Below are 11,085 nucleotides of genomic sequence, written 5' to 3'. Positions count from 1 at the left end.
GTTCCCATACCAGGTGATGATGCTACCAGTTAGAACACTCTCAACCGCTGAAGTGTAGAAGGCCTTCATGATGGATGTAGAAACTTTGAATTTCCTTAGCTGACGAAGGAAGTAGAGTCGTTGTCTGGACTTCTTCAGAACATGTTGAGTGTTAATTCGCCGAACTCGTTGTGAAGTTTAAATGAACTGTCACGTTGCATCCGAGCTGTAAAATGCAGACGTTCAGAACATTGCAACATTGTAGCATATGACGGAGGTGGCTTTTAGCTAGATGAATGACAGCAGGCTAAGTAAAATAGCGATGTTTCAAAGCTAAAGTTCATCAGAATCTTGGGATACGCCCGCTTGACAACGGGATAGAGAACCAAAGATTCTAGAACAGAGCTCTGTTCTAGAATCTTTGGATAGAACTAACGACTGGCCTTTGGCCATAGCAACCATCCATTTAGAACTAGTAACGGCAGTTTGTCCTGTGAGTTGAGAAATTAGTTGATATGTGTCGGAAGAAATTAGTTCTACAAACAAGACAGTTTTAGCGATTAAAACGTTTAAATTGTAACAGGAAATGAACACAACGCAAGTGGCAACAGTGGAATAAGCGGGATAATGGACTCCACGGTGGTCTGTTCACAGAAGTTAATGCACTACGAGGTGCACTCGCGAATGCACTGCGCTTGCATCGGGGCCGTTTTACAACCTCGACCGTGCATTAACTTCTGTGAACAGACCACCGTGTCCATTATCCCTTACTTAACGTTAGTGAACGTTGCCACTGCCCGATGTGAGTCGCTACCCGATGTGAGTCACGCATGCTCAGATTGATAGGTTTTACAGCATAACGCCAAGGGATCCGACTGAAATCCATAAAATAATTCACTTTTCTGTTTCAAAAACGTTTTAGCTATCTAAGATTGTTTTATTGCTAACGTTAGCAAACGCCATTCAAGTGACAGCCTTTGTTGTGCTTGATTGCTTACTTACTTGCCAGCAGTGAACAAACTTCGTTATGTAGGTCAATTTTATTAATATTACAGAAGTCTCTCGCTAGCAGGCTACTTCAGCCTCTAATCTACAACTGAAATTAGAGATCATGCTGTGAAAATGTGATGCCTTACGCTAAATAATACATTACTGCTGTGTAGGCTAATGTCATTATTCTGTGTCTAACAGCACAGGTAGTCGCAAAGTAGCAAAGTGACGCATGCGCGACTCACATCCGGTAGCGACTCACATCGGGGAGTGACAAACGTTAACATTCTTTCAAATATGGCTAATGAAATCTCTGATAACAGATCAATCCACAGCAATGACATGGGGTAGACTGGGGTTGCTAGGTTACGGGGACGCCGGCGAGACACGCCGCTCCGTCTGGCATCATGTTTTTGTTTGTATTTATGTAATGTTCGTAATTTTATGTAATGTTCTGTTATTTTTTTGTATTTATTTTTCAAGTTAAATGTAATCACTCTTTATTTATGTTATTTTCGATCGTTTTTGTATTATTCTTAGTTAACAAACTCGGCTGACACCATCAACGTCAAGTTAACGTTAACCAGCTTCCATTGGGCTGATGAGCGCCTTGGCTAGCCTGCCTTATGTCTCTGAAGTCCCTCATCCATCTGTGACGCTGCACATCCAATGTCTGGACGGAGGGATTGCTCAGCAAGGGTGCCTCAATCTGCAAGAGATCTGCAGCTGCCACGACCACCGAGCTGCGACTGACATGCGAGCTGCTATGCTAGCTATGCGAGCTGCTATGCTAGCTAGTCTGGATTGAGTGCTAAGAAACTCTGATGACAGCATCAACCATGAAACAACAAACGGCCACTGTCTAGGACCACCGAGCTGATAATCAGCAGGGTCGCCCATTCGGACTGTCTTGTCCTTCCTGTGCTCTCCAGACTGCCAGTGGATTCTCCGGGTTATTAAGAACTTTTGGTGTTGCATCGTGAAGACACAGCTGTGCGCAGTTTTCACGCGGGTCATCTTTGCCCTTGGACATTTTCAGCCGTTTGGAAATTGGACTAATTTTATTTTTAATTTGTATTTATTTTATTTATTAATTTGTTTCTTGTATGTCTTGTATGTCTTGGTGTCACGGGTACGCTGGCGACTACACCGCTCCGTCCGGCATCTATTGTCTTTGTTTGTCTGTGTCAATGACAATGTCTTATATGTGAAGCGCTTTGGGTTGCACTCTGTGCAAGTTAAATGCGCTATACAAATAAATCTGACTTGACTTGACTTGACTTGACGAGTACAGTTGAGACATGTGTACAGTTGAGACACCTTAAATATCTAGCTTGCACAGCAAGCCCAAGTTGTGCTTTTTGCTATGCACATGCATATTAGTGCCCTCTTTGATCATGGACAATTTGAATGACACAAGTATCTCCCATCCAAGGATATCGGCAAGTGTTTTTTTTTCCAAAGTAAGAATTTCACTTCACTATGCACCTTCGACAATGAATAGCTCATTACACTTATGTTACTGTTAAACGTAACTGGTATCATTAGAAACATTATTCTGTGTCCTAAAAACTGGCATATTTTATGGCATTGTGCCATAAGGTCGTTGCAAAATCTAGAGAAATGTGTGAGGTGGTCAGCAGGGGACAATTGAGACACACATTGGATTGTGCTACTTGAACATTCCATTTGTAGGCTACTGTTCGCTATCTGTTCCTGTGTCACATTTTGTTCATGATGTATTCCTTTTAACCAACGCTAATTTAAATTAAATGAATGAATTTGAACTACAAACACTTTGCAATTGCTATGTTTTTATTTATTAAACTTTCCAACTAACGGTTAGTTAACTATACATCATTAAAGATGGGTGTCTCAACTGCAGGTAGGTGTCTCAACTGTACTCTATAGGGTACAGTTGAGACACAGTCAAGACAAAAAATGCACCTTATGTTTATGAGCTAATTGTGGAAAATATAAACTACTTATGGGTATTATTGATTTATAATATTTTAGTCTACAAGCTAAGGAAATGGCATGTGGAATATTGTGTGGAAAATCACTTCTTTTCAGTATCTATTTTTTGTTTGATTTTGTGTGGGAAAAAAGTGTCTCAACTGTACTCAGTCTACCCTATGCTTTGTGTGGTAATGATAGGTAGATGTTTGCCATGATTTCCAGTGAATACAAACATCATTCAAACACTACAACTTTTGAGGCACTCCTTACTAGTAGCCTACGTTAGTAAGGAGTGCCTCAAAAGTTGTTTATATCTTTTCATGGCAGTTAAGACGCCCAAGTTTTTTTTTTATGAGCACCCTTTTTTACTACTTGGATACATGACCCAGTGAAGCATTCCCTTCTCTCTCTTTGGTATCATTCAAACACTGCTCAAGTAACATTCGCACCATTTAAATGACAAAACCATGTTAACAAATTAGGCTACCTACGACGGACCTTACACCTGAGGGGGGTGTAAGTTAGTGTGTAATTTAAGTCATAACTTAGTGTTAGGCTACGTTGAAACTATTTAGCGTGGTGCAACCCGATAAATTTTAGTAGCTCGTAAACTTCAATGTAGTGCCAGTTAGAACTAAGCTGGAACTTACGTTCAAGTGGTGCAACCGGTTGCAGGATCGACCAACTTTTTTTGAGCAAGCATTGATAATGCGTGACACAGTCTCAATTTGCGGGACACATGAATTGGGCTTCAAACACTGTGCACGCACGCGCTACGCGGGACGGGTGGTCACCTATAACATAAGGCCGAACATGCAAGCGCCAATGAATCGTGCTCTCACGACAATCACGGCGTTAAACTTAAATAGGTTAACATCACTCTAAGTTCGCCTTAAAGCAAGGAAAACGATGATTTGAAGACATCTGTTTCGTTGGAAGGGCAAGGGGTAGCAACAGGGCAACACAGAGACAGGCCCGATGGCAGGGCTGTTATGAAAGTATTAAAATATGGGATATTCTACGGGAAAAAATTAAAACGGCAAGACAGCGGGGGAAAGTTAAAATACGTGATAAACACGGAAAAAGTTGGCATGCATTGTTTCGGTCCCCGTGCCTGCACAGGGATTATTTGTCATATTATTAATCACATATGATTATTTGTGAAACTGTGCAAACAGGCGCAACACATTTGAAAAGGAAGGACTGGTAGCATGCAAGCTCACGGGAAAGATTGATTTAAGAACGTTATCACAGTGTGTGGCTGTGGCGCAAAGCAGCGCGGGCGGAAGACAGCGATAATTGGCAAGGGAGGGTCATGTCTTTTTTAGCAATTCTGTCGGAGGGTCATTGAACAATTTCTAGCAGGCAAGGGAGGGTAATGCAACTTTTGACTGAAGCACTCAAAATTCCTCCGGTGGCCTCTTCAATAAATAACGAACAGTCCCTAGATTGCTGCTGGGCTATAGCCTATGTCTTGGTTCATGTCTGTACTGATTGTTGTCAAACGCGTAGCCTATCTCGCGGTTGCATCCATTACAAACAAACATGCAATGTGAACGTCTGGGATTGGGAAGAGCACTAAATGCTCTACTGAATAAGCACGAAGTCAAACTTTTAAATGAAAAACACTCTTTAATTAGCCTAGAAATCTAGACGTGCCCCTAGCGGCAGGAAATTACATTTGCTGCCAGAACTAGTCTAGCAACTCTCCGTTGACTTGTGAGCTCTAGAAATCGAAACTAAATCTGGCATTGAAAACGTGTATAGAGTCGTTTGTTGGGCTTAACATAATGATTGATGGCAGAGTTGCAACGGTTTGGCTTGAATTCCCTGCTACTTGAATATGGCGCGGGAATCGTGCCTAAAACCTTCCGACCGTCCATCTGATCGACCAACCGAACGTCATACCACCCGCCTTACTTACATGTATCAGAATAATTGCCTCTTTATAAGCAGCCTACATATACCTACATGAACCTACACGTATCCAACATGTGCCCAGAATTGGTGCAACATGTACATTCTGTTGGAACATGATGGATACATGTAGGAAAACTGTACAATGTTGAAATTTCATTAAATGAACATTCATTAGTCTATTTGTGTCGTTATTAGTTACAAGCTATTGTTGCTTAAACTATTATGCGTAATAACCATCTGCAAAACAGGACTATAACCAATTATCTGCGAGATATGAGAAATGTCATAGGCTGGCCTTACCACACTTTCTCTTTCTTACATCAATACGTTATGGAAGCATATGAGCCCACTTCAAATCATCTCCAAATATGTGATTATGTATCCTAGCCTATAGGCTAAGTTTAACAACGTTTTATGGACAATATCCCTTGGACTGCAATTTGAATAGATTTTGCTATGCTGTGCTGTAAAAGTAGGCCTACGGCCATTTCTTAGAGTGGCTTGAGATTAACATAGCCTAAATACTGTAATGTTGACACTAATAAAGATACGTTTATTAAGTAGCCTAGGCTAACAAATGAAAAGTGTTTTCAGCTGAAATGGCATGAAGGCTATATGTGGACCGCCTGGACCTTTGAGCAAAACATCAGCAGACAGAGAAGCCCTCAGTGTAGCAATGCAGACTGCTCGTGGGAACTTGCTTATCCAACTGTGGGTCACCAGTCGAACTGACAGCTGGCTTATCATAAATTCGCATTTATTTCCATTTGGCTATAGGCTACGATTAAAGTTCCTATGGTTCACAACTACTCGCAATATGCTATCGACACTAGTTAACCACAATTTGTAGCCCTATTGGTCATGTTAAGCGTTACTTGCAATGTGAAACTAAAATCTAAGACAGTAGAAAATTATGTGTAAAGAAAAGTCTTTAAACATAATTTTCTACTGTCTTAGATTTTAGACAAACAGCCAAAATGCACCAAAAACAAAACCTCCGGAGAGGTAGCTACACATTTGTTGTTGCATGATAAAGCAATGAACGTGCTGGTAGGCGTTTGACATGACGTTTGATTGATCCACCGGTTGGTAGGAAGGGAGGTTTTTGGCATCATTCCCGCGCTATACTTGAAAACAAATATCCTATTGCGTCCTATTGCGTGCAGAGGGAATTTGAAAGACAACTGATTATCCCGACCCTCGGACTGAGCACTGCGAACGGTGAGTGCCCAGACCCTACATTATAATGTGGGTCTGGCTCGCCAGGCTACTCTTTAATAATCAAAAAAATAAACCGCTAATGAAGTAAACTTGTGACCATCAAAAATCGTTTATCGCCTGTAACTCCGTGATAACAGGACGTAACAGGAAGGCATTTGGCTGAGCAACGGAGGTTAATATGCTCTATATTTTTGTCCAAATGATGTTTGTCTATCATCGTTGCACTCGGAGAAAACCAGAATGTTTAATTTGTCCTGCGTTTCTTGTACGGCTGCAAACGGGATTCACTCGCAGTTAACCAAATATTTCTTTATTAGGGCAGGGCAGGCATATTTCTGGCTATTAAATTATTTCTAAACCAGTCTGCTAAAGTCTGTAGTGAAGTCTGTGTAGGGTTTTCCAGGATCCATTTCATTTTATGAGACACCCTGCTCACAAGAGACATCTACCGGTAGTTTGGGTTGTTGCAGCGTCGTTGCAGCGTCACTGGAAAAATACAAATTAAAGTCGCGTGATCCCGCGCGCGGACCGCGAGTGAAGCTGGCCAAGTTGAAGCACTGCCCACTGTACATGATTGTGTGTGTGTGTGTGTGTGTATGTGTGTGTGTGTGTATGTGTGTGTATGTGTGTGTGTGTGTGTGTGTGTGTATGTGTGCGTGTGAGTGTATGTGTGCGTGTGAGTGTTTGTGTGTGTGTATGTGTGTATGTATGTGTGAGCAGGGGTTAAAGAGGGGCAGAACAGAGTTCCGCCACCTCAGATAAATTAATAAATAAATATATTTATTCTTACCTACGATATAGCGCGATGATATTGTTAAAATAAATGGTGAGATCATTTTACACGGGTACCGTCAAATTGCAGCCTGCCTCTCCTTCAGGATTACGGAGTTCAACAAATCAAAATATAATATCACCCCCTGGCCACGCCTTCACTAACACCCGTTATCCCCCCCTGTTGTCCCTCCCCAATGTTAGGTTCTCATGGGCCTCCTGTCTGATTTGAGTGCACATGTGTTGGTTCACGATGTTAGGTTCTCATGGGCCTCCTGTCTGATTTGAGTGCACATGTGTTGGTTCCCAATGTTAGGTTCTCATGGGTCTCCTGTCTGATTTGAGTGCACATGTGTTGGTTCACGATGTTAGGTTCTCATGGGCCTCCTGTCTGATTTGAGTGCACGTGTGTCGGTTCCCAACGTTAGGGTCTCATGGGCCTCCTGTCTGATTTGAGTGCACGTGTCGGTTCCCAATGTTAAGTTCGGTATGAAGTCACTGTGTTTACAGTTGCTGTTCTAGCCAGAGCACATAGATGTTGGAGGGGAGTTAAAGTAGAAGGTGAAGTAATGTTAAAATTCTACAATTGCAGAGCGGTATATGGCTCTAACTGTTCATCTGCTGGTCTATGACGAACATAGGTTAACTGCAAGGTAGCTGGATAGCACTCCAGCTTGTCAATATTAAAGGTTAACTATGCAGTATTGGCAATTTCCTTACTGTTTTCTCGGTTTTTGCTTCTTTTTCGCTGGCTTTGTCATGACGAATGTCTGAGAAACTCCATCGCTACCTTTTTCTAGCTGGTGCCTGGCGTGTATGTGTATTTAAATGCAGTAAAGCAATTCGTTACACTCGTTATATTTCCTGACACTGAGGCCGTCGGCCCGCTGGCCCACAGTTGCAAGGGTGGTTTTTCCGCTCACAGGCACTAGGGGGAAGCGAGACGGCCACCATTCAACCCGAAAAAAGTCATATAACCATTCCAATGACTGAAGCTATTAAAATGAAGGTAAATTAACCGAAAAAACGTGCATATTAAGCTAAAAAACCTGCATAGTGTGCCTTTAACAGTGAAAAAATATTGTTCCTGAATACTTGTTTCCTAATTGGAAAACACGTTGGTAATGTACATGTCACACAGTCTGTCCACAAAGGAAACCAGTGCAAATCAAGTAGCAGCACATGCCCCTGTACTGTTGTGCCCCACTAAAATCTCAAGTCCAGTGGGGTATTCCATCAACCTTGCTAAAGGCCAAACCTGGCTTATTTCCGTTCCATTAGTGTGGAATCAGTCGAAAAACAAGTCCAAAAAGATGGTTCCGTCAACGTGTGCTTTCGTCACCTGTAGCCTACAACTTCAAAAATAGAATTATAAATGTTTTTTTTCCGACAGTGTCACCAAGCATGGATTTACATTCACTAGTTCCAAATAATTTATGAAAATTATGCGACTTAAAATGTTTTAACTTGACGTGTGTGGTTCTAGTAATCTTGCCACTCGATCAGTGCATCACTTTGCGTCAATCGGGTTCTAAGGGTTAAGTTAGGCCCACGACACATGAAGGCTTAACAGTGAAACCAGCGTCCTGAAGACACTCCCCTCCATGCTGCCACCATATTACCACATTGAAATATCCAATACCCAAAATACTCTTATCCAGCCTAGGCATGGTCTAGGTTGGCTAGGTTGGTTCGTCCCGTTGATGCAGACTGAACCATAACCATAAAAACCCTAGCCAACCACCATCAACCTAAGCACAGTCCATCACAAACACAAAACAAACGAGCCAGTTAGCTCACCTTAGCTTACGCCCCATGTTGCCACCATTTTACCACAATAAACATCCAAATACTCTTAACTAACCTAGGCATGGTCTAGGTTGGCTAGGTTGGTCCGTCCCGTTAATGCGGATTGAACCATAACCCTAAAAACCCTAACCAACCACCACTCTCTTTTTATCCTCAATTGCCACTGCCACACATTTCAATACCTGGTTATGACGCCACGTATACCGCCCCTGGGTGAGACTTACCTTGCACCCTGATAGGATATGGTGGAGGCTGCCCACACACAAACAAAGTGTGCATTTATATATAAATATATTATATAAATAAAAATATATATATTTCTACTGGCATGCTTCCTAGTGACATTAATGCAATGAAAAAATATGAAGGGAAAACAAATAATTCTTTCCCATATGGGTATAGCCAGAATGAAAAAGGAAGCTATTGCATATAACTTATAGATGGTCATTACAGTAAGATAACTATTATATCTTAGCATATAGCTTATAGATGGCCATTACAGTAAGTTAACTATTATATCTTAGCATATAGCTTATAGATGGCCATTAGGTAACTATTATATCTTAGATTAACCAACTGAGGTGACCACTTCTGCATAATTTCATGGAGTGCTGAAATGTACACTATTTTTGACCATTTCTGAACTGTGAAACTCAGCAAATATCCTTTGTAGTTGTGAACTTATTGCAGTAGGCTGTCATCATCATAACTATTCCACCTGTGTGTGCAAAACAGTTTTGGCTAGGCTACAGTACAAACATTTCCATCCATAGATAGAAATAAGCAAATCTAACCTCTGAATTTCTTTTCAAAGTGCACCAAATGTAGGCGTTTAAATGTTAAAATATTCACAATTTTCTTACGGGAAGCATGCCCCGGACCCCCCTAGGGGGCTTGTGCCCCAGTGCAGTTCTAGGTCTAGTGACACCCCTGGTACAAATCAATATGGGGGCTATTTTGACTGACAGAGGTGACCAACAAACTAGCAATTCATGTCCAAAAAATCACGATACTCAATATGTTGTCCAACGGTGAGTCATTTTCCCCCATTGCACTGACACTGGATTTCAGCGTTCCCCCACCTGCCAAATCCCACTTTAACCACTGTGTGTGTGTGTGTGTGTGTTAGTGCATTTGTGTGTGTGTTGAAGGTGAATCGGTGTTACTGAATCGGCCTTTCTTTGTTGCTGTCTTGTTTCACTCCTCCCTCTTACAGTTACTTTTTTCTTTCTTTCTAACTACTCTTCTTTTTTACTTTCTTTTATTCTTTCTTCCACCCTTCATTCTTTTCTCCCTCCTACAACTCTATATCCTTCCATCCCCTGTCCTTAACTGTCCCCCTGAGAGGACCTGAGTGAGGACCTCACTGTCCTTAACTGTCCCCCTGAGACTGCTGCCTGTTGGGAGGTGAGAAGCGGAGATGAGAGAGGACCTGAGTGAGGACCTCGCCGGCGTTCTTCTTTTCTCCCTCCATCTGCATATGCTAATTAGCACAGCCCCGCTGCCAAGGAGCAACACTGCTCATTAGAGACAACTGGCTATGCAGCATGGATGCAGCCAACAGGTGGAACCAAGATCACCTGCTATTTATCTCCCTCCATCTCTCCCTCACCTATTTATCCCCCTCTCTCTCTCACCTGCTATTTATCTCCCTCCATCTCTCCCTCTATTCCCCTCTCTCTCTCACCTGCTATTTATCTCTCCCTCTATCCCCCTCTCTCTCACCCGCTATTTATCTCCCTCCATCTCTCCCTCTATCACCCTCTCTCTCACCTGCTATTTATCTCCCTCTCTCTCTCACTGTTCCCTCATCCTCCTTCTCTCTCTATCCCTCACTCTCACTGCTCTCCCTCCCTCCTTATATCTATCTCTCTCACTGTTCCCTCATCCTCTCCCTCTCATTACTCCCTCTATCCTTCTCTCTCTCCCACTCCATCTAACTGCTCCCATGCTCTCTCTTTCCCTCATTTCTGTTTCTCTCTCTCTTTCGATCCTATCTGGACATAGGTATCTGCTAAAAAACAATGCAGATTGTGTTGTTTTCAACACATTCAGATTAAGAATGTAAACTTCTCCTTCTCACTGTTGTGTTGTTTTCAACACATTCGGATTAAGAATGTAAACTTGTCCTTCTTGCTGTTGTGTTTTCAACACATTCGGATTAAGAATGTACACTTCTCCTTCTCACTGTCTCCCTCCCTTCTTTCCTCCCACACTCTCCTCTCTTCTGTCTTAACCTGAATGTGTGTGTGTGTATGTGTGTGTGTGTTCAGCACCATGCCATGCTGAAGGCATTGCGGTGGGAACATCACAATTAAGTAAGAGCGCTTGTGATCCTAAAAATGACAGATGTCACGAGAGCCAAAACACAAGGCTGCCTGCATGGCTATACATAGTAGTGTAACAGAGTTGAAAATAACCTCACTTACATAAAGT

This window comes from Alosa pseudoharengus, unplaced genomic scaffold, assembly GCF_046254945.1.
Source record: "Alosa pseudoharengus isolate Yale_2024_CS ecotype anadromous, Long Island Sound unplaced genomic scaffold, YU_APseudo_1.1 YU_APseudo_1.1_scf_20, whole genome shotgun sequence".
Taxonomy (NCBI): Eukaryota; Metazoa; Chordata; class Actinopteri; order Clupeiformes; family Clupeidae; genus Alosa; species Alosa pseudoharengus.
This window is presented reverse-complemented; position numbering follows the sequence as displayed.